Raw genomic sequence first — 18588 nt, forward strand, 5'->3', positions numbered from 1 at the left:
TCGGAGAAGTGTCCCTGGAGGCTTGTGAACGGATTCATAGCAGATTGCCCGGTGCTGCTGTTGGACTTTTCAGTCACGGGTGGGATGGGCTCGAACCAGGAACCTGGGGGCCACAGAGTAGATTATTCTGGGAGTTCCAGGGAGAAGTCATGAGGTGATGGCAAAGGGACCAGTGTGAGGAGACAGCACTCAAGTTATGCTCATGAAATTAGCCTTTTCAACTCTGGGAATGTGGGGGGTTGACGAGCAGAGTCAGACGGAGCTGCCACCAAGCTGTGTGCTAACAGCCAAAGGGCATGCCCTCCCTCCACCTGGAATGACGTTTGTATCTTCCTTTCATCAACACAGTGGTAAATCCTAGTTAGGCCTGCACTCTGACTTTGGGCATCTTTAGAAGAACAGGGCAGACACCGAAACACTTGAAAAATTACACAGCTTCGATTTATTCACTGCTTCGACTCTGAAAGCTTCAAGGGTTGTTTTTTTTTTTCCCGTTTTTTGTTTTGTCTTAGACCTTCCATTCTATTCTTTGTGCAAGTATGGCCCTGCACCCTCGTTGTGTGGTGCTGTCACTCACAGACCCTCACCTTCACTTTCCTCAGCCTCAAATGTGAGGTAAACAACTTCTAGAATCCGGGAGAAGGGCATGAAGACATCAGGGTAAGGCTTGTCAAGTGGTTTTCCAGCAGCGTTTGAAGGAACAGTATTGGTCCCTCCCCTCCTTCCCACACCAACCTTCCTGTGACCACAAGTGAACAAGGTTGTCCTGGCAGACAGGAAGGACAAGGTGGCCTTTCTCTGCGTGGATGCAGGTGAGGTAGGCAGCGCCCTCACGGTGCTGAGGGGCAATCACTGCTCTATATCCCAAACTCTTCCCCAATAACCTGCCAGAATTCTATTTATTCATGTCACGTAATAACAAACATGGATCTTCTCAGGCAGACACTGCCTGGATATATACACCACCCCGCCCCCAGCTGTTAGGATGAATAGTTATTTACAGCTCTAAGCAGCCACTGTCCCGGTTCTTCAGAGCACCTCCTTGCTTCAGGCAGCCCAGGAGCCCCAGCCACACCTCAGAGAGCCTTGTCTTCGCATACACATCCTTTCCAAGCATCTCAGAACTAGAGGCTTCCCCCTTGGCCCAGTTCTACAGCCACCATCTATTCCAAATGGCTGGGGTCTACTCTGTTTAACATGGAGTGACACCCCTGATTTCACCTCCTACCAGGTGAAAAGTGAGTTGCTAGAACCGTTGAAGAACTAGGCTATAATTCTGCCTTTAAGTACCTTCTCCCCATAGGGCCTTTGAGCAGGGGCATGAGTGGCTGGGATGTACACACAGAAGGTGTGGTCGGCAAGTAACGGCCCCAAAGATACACCCATGACCTCTTCCCTGGGCCTGTGAACAGAGTGGCTGGGACTTTGGGGTAGGACTGAGAATCTTCAGATGGAAAGACCACCCTGGATTACGTAGGTGGGCCCTCAATGTCATGGGTCTTTGTAAGAGGCAGAGGGAGGACAGACGCAGGACACGGCAATGTGACCCCGGAGGCAGATGAACCTTGTGGTTCACCTATGAACCCAGGGAGGCTAGCAGACGCTGGAAGCTGGAAGAGCATGGAATGCCTCTCCCCTAGAGCTTCTGTAAGCAGGGCCCCACTCACACTTTGATTTCAACCCGCTGATATAGATTTTTGACCTAAGTCCCTGAGAACTAAGAGAAACCACCCAATTTGTGGCAATGTCTCCTAGCAGCCACAAACACCGAAGACAAAGACTAAATGCCCCTCAGATAGACTAGGATTCTAGGGCTGGTACAGGACTAAGAACTCTGTTCTGGAAGCATCAGGAAAGGCTGCAGAGACATGGTGGCCACAGAGTGGGCAAGCGTTGGGCATGCAGAGACGTGTGACAAACAGGAGTGTCTGAGAACAGGCAGTCCACCCATCTGTCTGCAATACAGTTTACCGGGGCGGGGGGAGGGGTGAGGACGACGGGGCCGCAGGAAACCACAGGGAGGGAAGGGGCCACACAGAAGGGTACATCCCCACATGGGGGTGAAGACTCAGTAAAAAGCAACAACTGTACAATACCACGCTAACCAGACACAGGTCTGTGGTTGGGCACAACCTTTCTCCTAGGTCTGCGTGGACCTGCAGGAACGAAGTTCACACAGGAAGCTTGGAGGCAGACCCCGAATAGCTGCGCAGGACAGGTTGAGCACTGCAATTCCACCCTTGTCCACACCTGACCCATGAGCCGGAGGAGATGAACGGAGCTTTGGCAGAGTCCTTTCTCTGACCTAGACAGAGCTACAGGTGTGCGACTTCCAGCAGGTCACTTTAAAGTGTGCATTTCGCCTTCAATTTTGTGAGCACTTTGGGACCCCAACCTGAGTCCAGCCTCGGAGACCCCACCCTCGGAGCAGATCTTGCCCTTGTCCAAGGTCAGGAGGTGTTTAATTTTAAGATTGTTTTCTCGGACAGTGAGAAGGGAACTGGGGCTGACCTCATCGGTTTTCTTATTGATTTTAGAGTCCTATCTTCAAAATTGCATCTCAAATGATTCATCTCAGCAGAAATGCTTATCATGCCTTTCTCACCCACTTCAGATCGCAATTATTATTAGTTGGTTTTGGATGCTCTTAGGACTCATAATTGACTTTTAATTAAGTGCCAAACGGCTTCCAACCGTTGCGCATACCCTAAGGATTCCTACAGCACTTCTTGTGGATGCCTACCCAGCGCATAAAGGGAGGCAGAGATTTGCTTGACTCCTGAGCTGCAGGGGGAAGTCACAGGATGCACTCAACAGTGTTCAAAACCAAAGCATTCCTTCTAAGAGAATTGCTAAGATTGGTCTTGACTTGATGTGGGTGATGTTCACAGCTATCAGGTTCACTTAAAAAAAATCACAGCTAGAGTTTCAGTTCAAAAGTCAGCTCATGAAACAAACTACATAGACAAAGCTACCTTTGGCATTCCTGGATATTGTCCTAAACCAATCGTCGCCAGTGTATACCAGTTAATTCTACAGCCTATCGTCACGGGTCAAGATGCAAAATGTAATTCTCTAGTAAACATGCCATTGCCACCATGTCTTTAGACAAGCCACTCAACCCATGGAAGGCAGGTGAGACCTAAGGCATCCAAGAGATTAGAGTAGCCTGTGGATTTCTTCTAGGACAGCAAGCACCCTCCCACCTTATGGGCTTGGGGATGTGCAACCCTCCCCCCCAGGAAAGCGTCCTCCTGGGGCTCTCCCCTTGAAGATGCTCCTTGCTGGTCAGATGTCCTTGCCAGAGAGGCATTCTCTGGCCATCCCGTACCAGTTAGCCGCTTCAGTTCCCTTGGAGAGGACGAACCCAAGACGGAGTCCATCTTTACCGATAGTCTGATTCAAATTACTCTTTTTTCTGCTACATCCGGAGTTCCCAGTATCTCAAACCGAAATGTAGCACACCTTTCATTCACTCATTTACTCCTCCAAACACTCAGTGAGTGTTTACTAACTGTCTCAGGCACTGCTGTAGGCATAATGGATGCAATGAAGCAAACCACATGCACACGCACGCTCTTTGTCCTCCTAGAATTAACTTTCAATGGGGAAGGGAAGAAGTAAGCCAACACAGGTGTATGATCTCACGTAGTGTTATTAAAAACCACACTAAAGGAATGCAGACAGGATGCTGGTCTTGTGGCTGGCAAGAGTCTGTCCACTTGTGATGAGCGCTGGGGGTCGTATAGACATTCTGGGCTCGCCAGCCGCCAGCTCCGTTCAGGCCACAGGCGTGTGTCTTGTACCCTATAGCCATCCTTCGCTCATCTACGGCACTTAAAACCGCTTTCTGGAGACTCCGGTCTTGAAGCAGTTAACAACTGTGAGATGCTTACTGCTCAAATCCTAGCACATACCTTTTACCTAACATCTCCTGTGAAACCTCAGGATTTCACATAATAGTCACGTGCCCTGAGGTTTCTCTCCCAAGAGGACCCTACAAGCAAATGAATCATCGAGGCTGCCAAACGGCAAACCGTTCCCATACAGAATTCTGGAAATGTTTACCTAACACATCTGTTCTTCAGAGAGGACGTTAGAGAAAAGGAGAAACTACATCTTCCGTCTCCTGGACAGTCCTGTTTATATTTGACACCCTGGAACCGAAAGCCCAGGGACCTGGACATGAGTGGAGTTTTTGTTTCTAGTTTTATTATGGAAGTTAGACTTCAGGTCTCTGCAGCTCTGTTAGCTATCACCCAGCTTGGCCAGGCCACTGCTGACCAGTTTTTACCTTTCCACTATTCATTTCACCTCTACCTGCACTTAACCCCTCTAAAATGCTGTCAAATTTGCTGGGCTTCATCAAGTTTTTCCATTTTTCTCTTAACGAACTTTATTTTATGTATGAAGAGCTGAGCAGAGCACTTAAATTCTCCAAGTGCTCTAACCAGGATGTCAAGGAGATCAAGGTCTCCTGATCCTAAGCCCAGGATGGTTTCCTCTGTTCCCCTGTGGCCAGACACCTACCACACACGGATGGGTGGTATTTATCTACCATTTATTCTTGGTTAACATTCTAAAGATTCTCTCTCTTTTTTTTTTTAAAGATTTATTTATTTATTTATTTATTTATTTATTTATTTGACAGAGATAGAGACAGCGAGAGAGGGAACACAAGCAGGGGGAGTGGGAGAGGAAGAAGCAGGCTCATAGCGGAGGAGCCTGATGTGGGGCTCAATCCCATAACACCAGGATCACGCCCTGAGCTGTAGGCAGATGCTTAACAACGCTGCCACCCAGGCGCCCCTAAAGATTCTCCCTTTTGAAAGTTAATTCACAAACCAAGTTCAAGAAGATTCAGTTACAACATCACCGCACTGGTGGTGACTGGAGGGGAGGTGGGGGATGGGGAAACAGGTGATGGGGAAGGAGTTCACCTGTCATTATGAGCACTGGGTGTTGTATAGAACTCTTCAATCACTACTATACACCTGGATTCTAACATGGTATATTAACTATACTGGAATTAAAATTAAAAACTCACCTATAAATAATAGGCAGTTCTCTCCTTGGTATCCAGTACAATACTTTCTCTCCCTGGGAGAGACTGCTTTGTTACTTTTTAAGTATTCTATGCATTTTTACATAGAAATTCTTATCAAAGTCATTTGTCATACAAATATTAAGGGCACATATTTAAAACTTTGATACCTGTGACCAATTTATAAGGTAGCACTGTAAGTCCCTTTAACCATCATACAGATACCCTGTTCCACCCCTTGAATCTGGATTCCTCGACAGGCCAGTACCAGAGACGAGCCCCCGGGTGTGACTATGGCTTCCCCTGAAATTTCCTCATCTGCATAAAGAGCCCACCAGCTCCACGAGGTTTTGACACAGAATTATAGGACTCTCCATGCCCCATTTACCTCCTCCCTGGAGCACATCATTACGCCTCTTAACATGTTTATACCGCCACTTCATTTTCCCTCCCATTTCCCCCTTGAATTCCTGATTTTGCTTTTTTGGTTTATTTTTCCATAACTCATCTAACACCAGACTCTTTGCCAAGTGTCCAGCTCTCCCCTGTAGATGTTCAGAGATGTCAGGTATTTGGTTAAATTCACTTTCCCCAAGGAGTCTCTTCTGACCTTGCTCCTAACTCACCTGCCTTCTCCCTTAGCTTGGGGTGCAGCTGTCATTCTGTGGCTTCTCTGTAATAAGCCAGAGGATTCTCTGCCTTCTCTCGGGCTGCATTTCCTGTATCCCGTGTCTCCCTTCTAGGGTCTGTTTTGGGGGATGGAGCATATTCTCTATGGACTTTCCGAGGAAGGATATGGGAAGGCATTTGTGAGACTGTCTTCCCAAGGTTTGTATTCTACTCTCCAACTAGATTCAATTGTCCAGCCAAAGAATTCTAGGTTGAAAATTGTTTTGCTTCAGGATTTTGAGGGCATTTTCTACTGCCTTCTGGTACCTGGGACTGAACAGTCAGTCTGAAGTCACTCCTATTCTGGGTCTTCCATGAAATCTGTTTGCTCTCTGGAAGCTTGAGAATTGTTTCTGATGTTTGAGAATTTCATGGCGACAGGACTATGGGTTATGTTCATCCATACAGCAGGGCAAACAACGGGTTATTTCAAACGGTGAACTCATTCTTTAGTTTGGGGGAAATTTGCCATTTTTGTATAAAAAATTTATGTAAAATATTTTATGATTTCTTTGCCTCTGATAGCACTTTTCCTTCTGGTCATTTTAAAGAGGCTTGAGAAGGGAAAGTACATGCTGGATTTAATCTGCCTTCTTCATCTAGAGGTTCCAATTCTGCTTTTATGTAATTACTCCCTAGTGATATTTTTCAAATTCATTCAAACGTAATTCAGCAAATGTCATGTCGACTTGTAGTACTGCTTTATATTTGAATTTCCTGGAAGGAATAAAATCTTCCTTGGTTTAACTGTCCCTCTTCCAGGAGAAAACAACTCACCATCTCAACTCCATAGTCTCTAGAACACATTTCCATTTCTACCAAATAACACTCTTAGGTACAAGCACCATGCTGAGGCTAAGGGAGGAGGTGAAAGTTACCCTAGGCCAGCCTCATGTTTATGGAGAATCTCTCCAATGCCTCTTACTTTAAAAGACAGGCTTCCTCATGTTGGCATGTGGCTACATCTAATTTTAAACAGATGAGAATAAAAAAAGTGTCTGGGACAACCACATACATGTCAAGAGATCCCTTTGTATAGTTCCTAATTCCGAAGCGTGTTTTTCAGGGCAGGATGGACTGGGGCTGCTAATACCAGAGCCAGGGCTGGATCCCACAGTGAGAGGGCAACGAACACGCAAGGACAAGTGGGTAGACCTGTGGGAATCTTCCACAGCCCTGGTGGCAAAGCTTGGGCTCAGGCCGAGCACCTTTCTGGGCAACTGGAGGCTTAGGGGTGCTCAGTGTACACGGTCAGAGAAAGAGGAATCCAGCACTCACTACAGGAGGGAAGAACGGGATCACAGCAGGGAGTAGTTAGGATTATACACACACACACACACACACACACACACACACACACACACACACTACCAGATGGGAGTTAAAGGAAGACGGTTTTAACAGAGCTCAGGACTACTGGCATAGAGGGTGAAAGATGAACTCAACCCCTCAACCCCACTGAGCTACAAAAGGTAGGAGAGTTTTTAAGCACAGGGGTGAGATGCTGGAAAATTATTAGGGGTTATGGAGGAGGCTGGTCAATGTGATTATGTTCTCTTTGCCAATCCACACTTACTAAGTTAGGCTATCATGGAGACCAGGAGATAGAGGCCCTTGAAGATCACACGTCCAAAGGGACGGCCTCCAGGTCCCTCACAGGTATTTCTGGGTTATAAAAGTGGCCTAAGGGTAAAGATTTACATCTTAGTCAAAAAATTTAGGATTGCCGACGTTCTAAAGAACATGCTCTAAGGAAGGTCAAGGGCCTACAGTCAGGAAGAAACCAGTCTGAAAGTTAGCCGAGCAGAGGAGAACATTAAGTCCGTGGTGTCAAGGCCAGGCATCTCTTCCCACAGGATCAGTCTTGGGGGGCAGCTTGTGCTTGGCTCCCTCAGCTCAGACTCCACCCACATCTTTCTGCACCCCCTCCCCCCCAGCAAGTGACACAGATCTCATGTCGGGATTACTTGTAACAACGGCAGGATTTTTACCTATGCAATTTAAAGGTTTAAAGGTCAAGAATTATAAATTCATCTGTTTCACGAATAGAACCAGCTGTCTACAGATATTAGCATTATTAAGGGCTAAGCAGCACTTTCCCCTCTCGTCTTCAGTAATAGAGGTAGCTGAATGGTAAGAGGTATGCATTACTCCGCGTACACATGTGTACAGGGATTTTAATCCTCATGGGAATCCATACAGCTGATTTAATCTACTTTAATATGCAATTCTTATTTCCCTAAATTGGCCATTACACATAAAATGCTTCCCTGCCACAGCCCACTATTGGATAATTCAAGTTGTCAGCTCTAAATTAAAATATTGTTATAATTTTTACCCACCCAGCTTCTACTTGCCTTCTGAAGTAATTCTATGAGCTAATTCCAATCCTGGTATATAGACCAGCTCTGAAATAAACACAAATAACCACAAGGACAGGCAAGAATTCAGGCCAAGTCTCAGGATCTTAAGAGGGGAAACTGAGGAAGGTATTATGTATGGAAAAGCCTGCTTTGTTAGCAGATGGGGGTCTCTGCAAGAACTCTTTACTGGACCTTCGTATTTCATCAGGCCCGTCTCCCAAGCACACACAGCCTTGGGCCCACAGCATCGTCGCTTACTCTGCTTTTGATGTCAGGTCAGGATTAAGGGCAGAACGGAGAAGTCGGAGCCAATTACAGTCAAAGAGCCTCAGAGATGACAGTTCAGCGAAGTCAAGGAGAAAGGTCTAAGTAGGTGGAATTTTCTAATTGAAGGATTGAAATATGAAGTATTTCTAGGAGCTGAGAAAATACAGGATGTGGTCATGGTACTAGGTTTAAGTGAGGGGGGTTGTGCAGAATCTGGATTAGGAGCCTAGGGTCCTCCTCTGGTTGCATCATCCATTTGCTCAACTCAGCTCAGTATGACACCCAAGTGAGGAGTCCCCGCTGGGCAGAGTCATGCCCTGCTCTCCAAGTGGTTCCCAGATTGAAGGGCGGGTCAGAATGACCTAGGAATCTGCTTTTAAATCTTGTTCCAGTAAGTCTTCCAGGATGGTCAACAGCTTTCCAAGGTCACTCTGCTGCACCTCATCCATTTCTAGCCCAGAAGCAGGAGTTTGGGTATCAAAGAGCTTGTCCAGTTGAGCAAAGGTGTTACCTAGGATGGCAAGACTGAGCCCAGGTGGAGCTTCTTAAGTACACGTGGGAGAGTTAGCTGCAGGTCAGCAGGGGACTTGGAACAAGAAATGGGGAGGGACAGCACTAGCTGGTCCTGGAGGGGGTGTGACCATGATGCAACGTGGCTGTCCATAGCTTGGAAGTCACATGGCATTCCAGGAGGACAGGTCCCAAGACACAGGGGAAACTTTAACCATGGCCACTGGAAAGCTTTAAAAAAAAAAAAAAAAATCAGAGGGAAAACAATTTCTGGTGGGGCATGGGCGTGGGGGTGGGGTGGGGAGTAGGCTCTGCAAGGACTAGTGACATGGGGCGTTTCTTCAGCAAAGGAATAAAGATAGGGAGGATATCTTGAGTCAGGGTGCAGATGGGAATCTGCAGGCACAAGCCAGACCGGAGAAGGCGGTAGCTTGAGCGAGATTAAGTCAACACTGGGTCATGACCTGGGAGCACTGCTCTTAGGGAACAGTGTTGACAGGCTTTCCCCCTGAATTTGTGTTCTCCCCTGCCCCCAAGTCCATAGTTCACCATTTTTTATGAATCCCTAGGCGGTGACATGGCTTTTTTGGACATTCCAGATTTGCTGCAAAGAAAGGAAGAGTTAGGACAAGACTATTCACCCTTGTAAAACCAAACCTAGGTCCTGTCCCTAGACTTCACAAGGGTTTGATTACGTGGAGAGAAAAAAGCTGTACTACTTAACCTACTGTGCTTTACCTGGTAAGGATGGAGGTGGCTGGAAAACCTTCAATAGAAGCAGAGAAACTCAGCACAGGATTTTTAGGGTCGTGAAGATACTCTGTAGGAAATTACACTAATGGGACCAATACAGCATGACCCTAACTCCCAGAACATACACCAAGACTGAACCCTAAGGTCAACTGTGAACTTGAAGGGATTATCATGGTTCCATGACGGTATGAGAGCACCATTCTGGGCAGTAAAGCTGATAATGGGGGTGGGTATGCACGTGTGGGGGCAGAAATGGGAAACCCCAGATCTCCGTCTCAATTTTGCGTTTAAAACTGCTCCAAAGTTGGGGCACCTGGGTGGCACAGCGGTTAAGCGCCTGCCTTCGGCTCAGGGCGTGATCCTGGCGTTATGGGATCGAGCCCCACATCATCAGGCTCTTCCGCTATGAGCCTGCTTCTTCCTCTCCCACTCCCCCTGCTTGTGTTCCCTCTCTCGCTGTCTCTACCTCTGTCGAATAAATAAAATCTTTAAAAAAAAAAAAACTGCTCCAAAGTTAACAAAAAAAAACCCGACTTGGCCTGGCAACAACCCCATGCCTTTTAGGATTGTATACACACCTGTGGAGAGTTGCTGTTAGTACTTCAGCAGCCCTAAATTCTAGAAAAGGAGCACGGGACAACTTACAACAACAAATCAGGAGTTAATTGGATGCATTCTTCCCTTTCTTCGCAGTTCCAGGGCTATTAACGCCAACTCTCCCTGAGGGGGTGGGGTCCACCTCTACCCTCCAACTGTTTAATGACCCCTTTCTGCAAGGAGCTCTAGGGTTTTGATGGTCAGTCCTGGCCTCCTTCCCATAGGCTCATCTGAAGAGCAAGATTCGCACCCCCCCATCCGAAATTCCATCTTATACCCATAAATAGAATTTATAATGAATACTCATGGTGCTGTGTTAAGGACACAGATTAGACTTGGCTTTACGCTTGTAATCTTTGTTACAGGAGATCAACCTCCCTGAACTTCACTTTTCCTCAAAGTAAAGTGGAGGAGTGATTGGGCTTTCTTGATGGTTGAGATTTAAGTGGTATGATGCACGCAGAAAGCTTAGCAAAGTACGCTATGTTCTAGAAGAAACACCCTATCTTAGCTTTATTCTCACAGCTGCTGTCTGGATCAGCCTACCAGTAATCCCAAGGGGCAGGCAGGATGGCTCTAGCTCGTGAATCACTAATGGACAAAGGCAGGAGATTGATCTAGGAGAAAGCCAAGGATACATGGTTTTTAGCATTTCTGGCCTTAGTTTAGCCTGGGAGGTAAAGGACTAAGTTAGGAACTCTGGTAGGGGAGGACTTAAATTTAGGACTGGCTGCGTCATGACCAGGGTCGAGTGCCAAGTGAAAACAGCGAGCGTTTGAGAATTAAGCTTATAGGACAGAAAACAGCATTAAGCCAGCCACAGGACCTTCTGACTGCAACATGCCTCGGGACTTCACAGGTGCTCCTCCATGAAGCTGAGCGTGAAGTCAGCTCAACTGTCAAGTCATTTAATCTGGAAGAGCCTTTTTCATTAAGCCACTAAAAATATCTCCAGGACTAGAACAGCTGCAGGCCAGGGAAGGAAAAAGACAACAGGTATGCTCTTTCCAGGGCATAAACGTTAAGTCGTGAGCTTGAAAAGCAAAGGAAGAGGGAGAGCCAAACAGGAGAGATGGAACACGAGACATACTTATTCTCAACTCCAGAAGTCATTCCCCAGCCTTGGACCTGACCCCCAAACTCTGGCACAAGTGGTAACAGAACTGAAGTGAACCCCAAATGTGCTCCCACATTCCTCGGACTACGAGAAAAAGATAATGGGAAGAATCAGGAACGTTAACTTCAACCACCCTTGTGTCTTGGAAAAAAAAATAGTTTGTCAAAAACAGAGCCTGGGTAATTCTCCTACAAAAGTGAACCCGACATGGAATTAAGAGAAGTGTGGACTGTTTGGAAGCAGCAAGGAGGTGGGGGAATATTAAAGTCAGAGTAGGAAAAAGTAACCGTTCCCAGCAAAGGCTGGCGAGGCCAGTGGGAGCCAGGGATGGTCCTCGAGTCCGAAAGGAAGCTTGGGTTCGAGTCTCCTGCTCGCAGCCGGTCATGGTGAAGATCACCGGCCAAGTCTCCGCAGCGGCCCGAGCTTCCGGGGTAAGGCGGCTCTGCTCAGGCCTCAGACCCTAAGCGGCGTCTTTGGGAAGCCCAGGCCCCCAGGCAAACACATTGGGGGCCAAAGCGCAGCACCTGACCACAGCGAGTGGAGCGGGAGCTTGGCCGAGGCAGTGCTCCCACTTCTACCACGTTTGGCCTTCTTTATAGCACAAGGAAAGAGCAGAGTCAGGGCCCGGGCTTTGACTTCCTGGGCACCATTTGGGATTCAGAGAGAAAGAGAGAGAGAAAAAGGAAAGTCCCCTAACTCAGTTTGCCTCTCTTCCCCCTCCCACCCCAGCCAGGCAGCAGGAGACGCCCCATCTCTCAAAGGATGCAGACGCAGAAAAGCACCACTAAGGTTAACAGAGGTCCCTGTCCCCCACCACACATCCGTCTGCAGCTTCAGAAACAGAGGACGCCTGCAAGTGCCGCCTAAATAGAAGGGGAGCGGATGGGATTGGTCAGAGGGGAGGCCCTGATTGGCTGGAGCCGAAGAGCTCTCTGGATGCGTTAAACCACAGGTAAGACAGCAGCTGGGGCTGATGTTTTTAACCGACAGACACGGGAGTGCGCCCACCTCTAACTAGTGTGTGCTGATTCACATTCCATTCGTCCCTGTGATTCACAAGGCAAAGAGTTGCACCTGTTGGACATTGGCTTGAATCCTAAATTTGATCGTAAAGAAAACAACAAACAGCAATGTTACCCCAATCCATACGAAAAACAACAAATATTTCTTTTCTTAAATAGTACAGAGAAAGACCCAAGTCACAACACTTGCTGTGGGCACAGAAAGTCCTGCCAACATCTTCCATTTTAGGGTTTGTTTCTGTTTTTTTTTTTTTAACCAGCTCTCACCTTCTCCCTCCAGAAACACGTTTGAGCAAAACAAGGCTGTGCCACTAGTGGCCCTTGGATCACTCATGCTCTCGAATGATCTCTAGATGCTGTGGCTGACATCAATACTCATTTTTGGGCTTAGGATTCTTCTCATCCTCAGGTTGGAGCCTCAGGGACTTGATGAAATCCCTGGAGGACAGCTGGAGGGCGACTGTCACCCTAACAAAAGCCATGTTAGGCGAGGAGTGTTAATGCCGCCAGCCGCCAGCATATTAATTTGTTTGTTTGCTTGTATCTTAAGAATGCTGGTTTGCGGGGCACCTGGGTGGCTCAGGTCATGATCCTGGGGTCCTGGGATCGAGTCCTGCATCTGGCTCCCTGCTCAGCAGGGAGTCTGCTTCTCCCTCTCCCTCTGTCCCTCCCCCTGCTCGTGCTCTCTCTGTCTCTCCGTCTTAAATGAGTAAATAAAATCTTAAAAACAAAAAAGAATGCTGGTTTGCTAATCAGACTGACAGGTGATAAGCCTAGAAATGTAGGCAACAGTCCTTTTTCTTCAGTGCCTTTCTGTAAATTGTGGCAAAAATCAGAACATAAAATTTGCCATCAAAACCATTTTTAAACAGAGGGTTCAGCGGTGCTCAGTATGTACACATTGTCATGTCACAGATCTCCACAACTTTTAATCTTGCAAAACTGAACTCTATGCCAATGGAACAACACTCCATTTCCCCGACCGCCAGCCCCAGGCAGCCACCATTCCATATTCCGATTCTTTGAGTTTGACTACTTTACATACCTCATATTAGTGAAATTATGCGGAATTTGTCTTTTTGTGACTGGCTTATTTCACCGAGGATCATGTCCTCAAGGTTCAGCATGTGATAGGATTTCTTTTTTGAAGGCTGAAAAATATTTCACTGTATGGATATATGACTTTTTCCTTGTCCATTTACCTGTCAACGGCATTGGGCCTGTTTCCACCTGTTGGCCATTGTGAATAACGCTAACGAACACGGGTGAGCAAGGATCTTTTCATGCGGCTCTCTAGTTTCTTTTATAATGTGAAAGAGTGTGTAAGCACACAGAATTGCACGTTGAAACACAAAAACTTTATAAAAGCCCATAATTTATAAATTTATAAGTGAATTTGTATTCAGTTCCAACTTCTTTAAAGCAGTATAACTGACATTAATTCTATGTATACAACATAATGATTTGATATTTGCACACACTGTGAAATGATCACCAAAGTAAACCTAGTTAATACCTGTTACCATCCATAATTATACAATTTTTTCCTTGTGGTGACAATCTTTTTAAGATCTACTCTTAGCCACTTTCAAATACACAATACAGTATTACCGACTACAGTTGCCATGCTGTATATTGTATCCCCATGAAATATTTTATAACTGGAAGTTCACACATTTTGACTTTCTTCACCATTCCCCACCCACCAGCCCCCATATCTGGCAACCACCATATCTGTTCTCTGTATCTATGAGTTTGGTTGGTTTGTTTGCTTAGATCCCACAAGTAAGGAGGAACATGTGGTACGTGTCTTTCTTTGTTAGACTTAGTTTACCCAGTGCATTGCCCTCAGGTTCCATCCGTGTTGTCATCACCAATGGCGAGACCTCGTTCTCTCTTCTGTCGGAGTACTGGTGGTGGCACATGTACATGTTTCCTTCATCCGTTCATCCATCGATGGACACTTACGTTGTTTCTGTGTCTCTACTACCATAAATAATGCTGCTGGGAATGTGAGGGTGCACGTATCTTTTTGAATTAATGTTCTCATGTTGTTCAGATAAATTCTCACAGTTGCAATTGCCAGATCATATGGTAGTTCTATCTGCAACCTCAGTACTGTTTTCCACACTGACTGCACCAGTTTGCATTCCCACCAACAGTGCGAGAGTGTTTCTTTTCCTCCCCATCCTCCCAATATGTGTTATTTCAGCTCTTCTTGGTAACAGCCATTTTAACAGGTGTGAGGCGGGAGGTCACTGTGGTTTTGATTTGCTTTTCCCTGATGATGAGTGATGTTGAGCATCTTTTCATGTACCTATTGGCCATCTGCATGTCTTTTTTGGGAAAAAAAGTCTATTCAGATACTCTGGCCATTTTTTAGTTGGATTGTTTTGTTTTGCTATTGAATTCTGTGAGTTCTTCATACATTTTGTGTACTAACCAATTATCAGATATATGATTTGCAAATATTTTATCCCATTTACTAGATTGCCTTTTCATTTTATTGATGACTTCCTTTGTTCTGCAGAAGCTTTTTGATTTGAGGTAGTCCCACCTGTTTATTTTTGCTTTTGTTGACTTTGATTCTGGTGTCAGATCCAAAAAAAAAAAAAAAAAAGCAAAACTGATGTCAGGGAGCTTACCACCTGTTTTCTTCGAGGAGTTTTCGGCTCTCCAGTCTTACATTCAAGTCTTTAATCCATTTTGAGTTAATTTTTGCTCATGTGGATCTCTATAGGTTCGGCTTACTTGGAACTCTGGGATTCCTGGTCCTGGATGTGTCTCCCTCCCCAGGTTAGGGAAGTCTTCAGCTATTATTTCTTCAGGTAACTTTTCTGCCCCTTTCCCCTTTCCTTCTGGGACTCCCATAACGTGAATGTTAGTCTGCTTCACGTTCCCCGTAAGTCCCTTATGCTACCTTAGTATTAGAGTTTATTATTCACATGGGGTTATTTTGGAAAATTGGCTAAAATGACAAATAATAAGGCTAAAGGCACATCCATTTGTTCATCCAATCTCACAACCAAAGCTACCTATGACTTTAAAGGCCTGAGCTCAGGTACTATTATAACCACATACAGACCATTTCTACAGTAATGAGCAGAGAACACATTCGGCAGGACGGATTGTTCCCGTTCGCTATTATACAATAGGATCTAGTAGGAAAGCAACTGAAGGGTGTCTTCAATTTATGCTGCGGATTTGCAAATCAGCGACTGTTATGTGCGGCTTGAAGGAAGGGGGTGTCCATCACCCAAACCCAGAAACCACTCCACACAAAAATGATGCTGTGGCCCAAAGGGAGAGGTGTGGGGACATCCCTGTAAGCTGTGCCCCATGAACCCGAGGTTATGTCTCATCTGTGCTTCTCCTGGGGCCATTCAAGGATCAGACTGGCCGTGAAATGAGTACGATTGCAGGCCTTCAAGAAAATAAGACAATTTATTGCACATCTGTGCAAAATGTTCATGAAAATCATTTTGTGTGAGGAGCTACTTACTAAGTTTCTCTGGTCTGTGGGCTTGTCTTACTCATCATTTCCTGCTTTGTGAGGCATGTGGCACTTGGGCCACCACACCATGCTTGGAAGGGAGCCTATGGTCAAGTGACACCAGTCTGCTGGCAAGTATGCATGCCCCCCACATTGGCTCTGCGCTTGTCCCTAGTGAAGCAGGGTCACCGTGGGGCCCGCCACTTCGGCAGGTGGCAAGCGGCCCAGGCTGGATTCCCAGAACCTCATACTGTTCTCACCCAGCCTCTTGCTTGCCCTTGTTCCAGCTCTTCTCCATCCTCCACATCTATCTTGGAAAATCGAACTCTACTTTTTTATTCTTTTCATTTCAATACCAATCATATTATTGTACTATGCTACCAGGTATTTCATGGATGAGACCCTGAAATGATCATGAGTCACCTTTGTGTTTTAAAAAAGTATCTGGTGCTTCATTGCTTTTTCCTCCTTTGCTAAAATATGGATGAGTGCAGAGAACCCAGCATCTGTATGTACTGGGAGTGTATCTGCTGCCAGTGTCCCTGTGGTTACATTCTGGAGAGGAATGGGCATGTGAGTAATACCTCCGAGTCTCCCACTGGGATTTTATAAATTAGAGAGTAAGCCACATAGAACTCAAAGTAGAAAATACAAGTACCAAGATGAGATGGAAATAAGTTTTGTCCATGAGTCATGGGCCACTCACTCAACAATACTGCCGGGTACCCCTACCCCACCCCATACCAGGCACCGTGTTGGCTCTGGGGCATGTGGTCCTTCCTCGTGTGGATCTCAGAGTCAGATGCAGGAGCACAGACACTGGACATGATTGAAGACATAGTGCAAAGTACATTAGAATGAGTGTTTGTGAAATTAAAAAGGAATTGTTAAAGATCACATAATCTTATTCTCTCATATGTAAAACACAAAATTGATGTAGATTTTAGGATGTTTAGTAATAGGAAAGGCTGTGTACTCAGTGTAAATTCCACGTACTTAACCCTCTTATTAAGATTGCAAAGAATGACTCCTATGGCTAAACTTTGACATCTTAATCCACACTCACTCCAAACTGAATCCAAATATTATGTCTTTTTATCTAAGAAATCTGAAGCAATTCATTGTAACCTGAATTCAACCTGGTGTAAATGCGGAGGGTTTGTGCCTATTCGAAAGCTCTCTTTCCAGACAAGCAATCAGGGAATGAGGATTTCACCTGCAGTTATGGCTGCTTAAACAAATTCTCTAGCCTTTCGAGGCCTTGAATGTGTTATGCAGATGGACAAATTATGTCTAATTACTTTGCAGCTCTAAAATTAATGACACTGTGACTTTTATTAACTTACACGAGATATAATATTTTTGACAGGGAAATGTAATTTTGTAGCAGAATGAAAACACAATTGTCAGTGTCTTCTCCCTGGAATCTTTAGTTAGTGTCACTGTGTGCATGAGAAATGAGCCTCCTCACCTCTGCACACCCTCTGGCCTTGACTTTCTCACTTCACGTCCCAACCTAAGATGTAACCCTTGATGACAGCCCATTACTCTTCTGGGCCCAACAGAGAAAAAACAATGTTATTTCTCAAAAATCTTCTTTTCCCAAAGGAGGATATTCACTGCAAGAGATGCATTAGAATAAGAACAGTCAGTATTCTAGGCGGAGGGATGAGGAGGCATATATGTTTTTTAGACTTCCCTGAGAAGATTTGTGTTCTCGCCATGGTTGTTTCGAGAGATTGTACCCTAAACAGATTTTTTCTAGCCTTTCTTCTGCCTAATGTTCATCACTGGTTTCAACATGACCCAAAAATCTACCTGAATCTTGATTTTATCCAGTGTATTAATTTTGCTTAACCTTTGGCCTCTTACTTTATGTAACTTTTGTCTTCTATTTCATACCTGGCAAAAATCTATCATCTTAAAGCTCCCTTGGAGAACAAAAGAATGTAAGGCCAAATGGGGCATGTAGTTCTAGCTCTAAATAAGCAAAACCTTTTGACTTCTGATAGGAGCCTGGTTCTAACCCTTTGAACACACATTCCCAGAGACTTAGTTCTTTATAATGTGGGAGGCTGTACAAACTCCTGGAGTTACCCTTTAATAAATACCTTTCTGAGAAGCTACTGTGTGCAAGACACTGTTCTGGGTCTACAGATACAACAAATGAGGTCCCTGCCTTCCTGATATTTAATCTCCTAGCTCAGAGTTCAGAAAACTCCGGTTGATGGGCCAAATCTGGCTTGCTGTGTATTTTTGTACTGTACATGAACTAAGAACGGGTTTTCTTTCTTTTCTTTCTTCCTTCCTTCTTTCCTATTTTTATTTTTTTAAAAGATTTATCCATCTATTTTTAGAGAGAGAGAGAGACTGCAGGGGGAAGGGCTGAGAGGGAGAGAGAATCTCCAGCAGACTCCATGCTGAGTGCAGAGCCCGATGTGGGGCTTGATCCCAGGACCCTGAGATCATGACCTGAGCCAAAATCAAAGGTTAGATGTTCATCCAACTGAGCCACCCAGGTGCCTCTGGTTTTTCTATTTTCAAATGGTTGGAAAAAAATCAAAAGAAGAACAGTATTTTGGGAGGTGAAGATTATATGAAACTCAGACTTCAGTGTTCCCAAATAAAGTTTTATTGGAATGCTACCATGCTCAGTTGTTCACATATTGTCTATGGCTGCATTTTCAAAGCAATGGCAATGTTGAGTAATTGGGACGGACTGTATGGCCTGCAAAGCCCAAGGTAGCTGCCAT

This window comes from Ursus arctos, unplaced genomic scaffold (genome assembly GCF_023065955.2).
Source record: "Ursus arctos isolate Adak ecotype North America unplaced genomic scaffold, UrsArc2.0 scaffold_22, whole genome shotgun sequence".
In the NCBI taxonomy this organism is placed as follows: Eukaryota; Metazoa; Chordata; class Mammalia; order Carnivora; family Ursidae; genus Ursus; species Ursus arctos.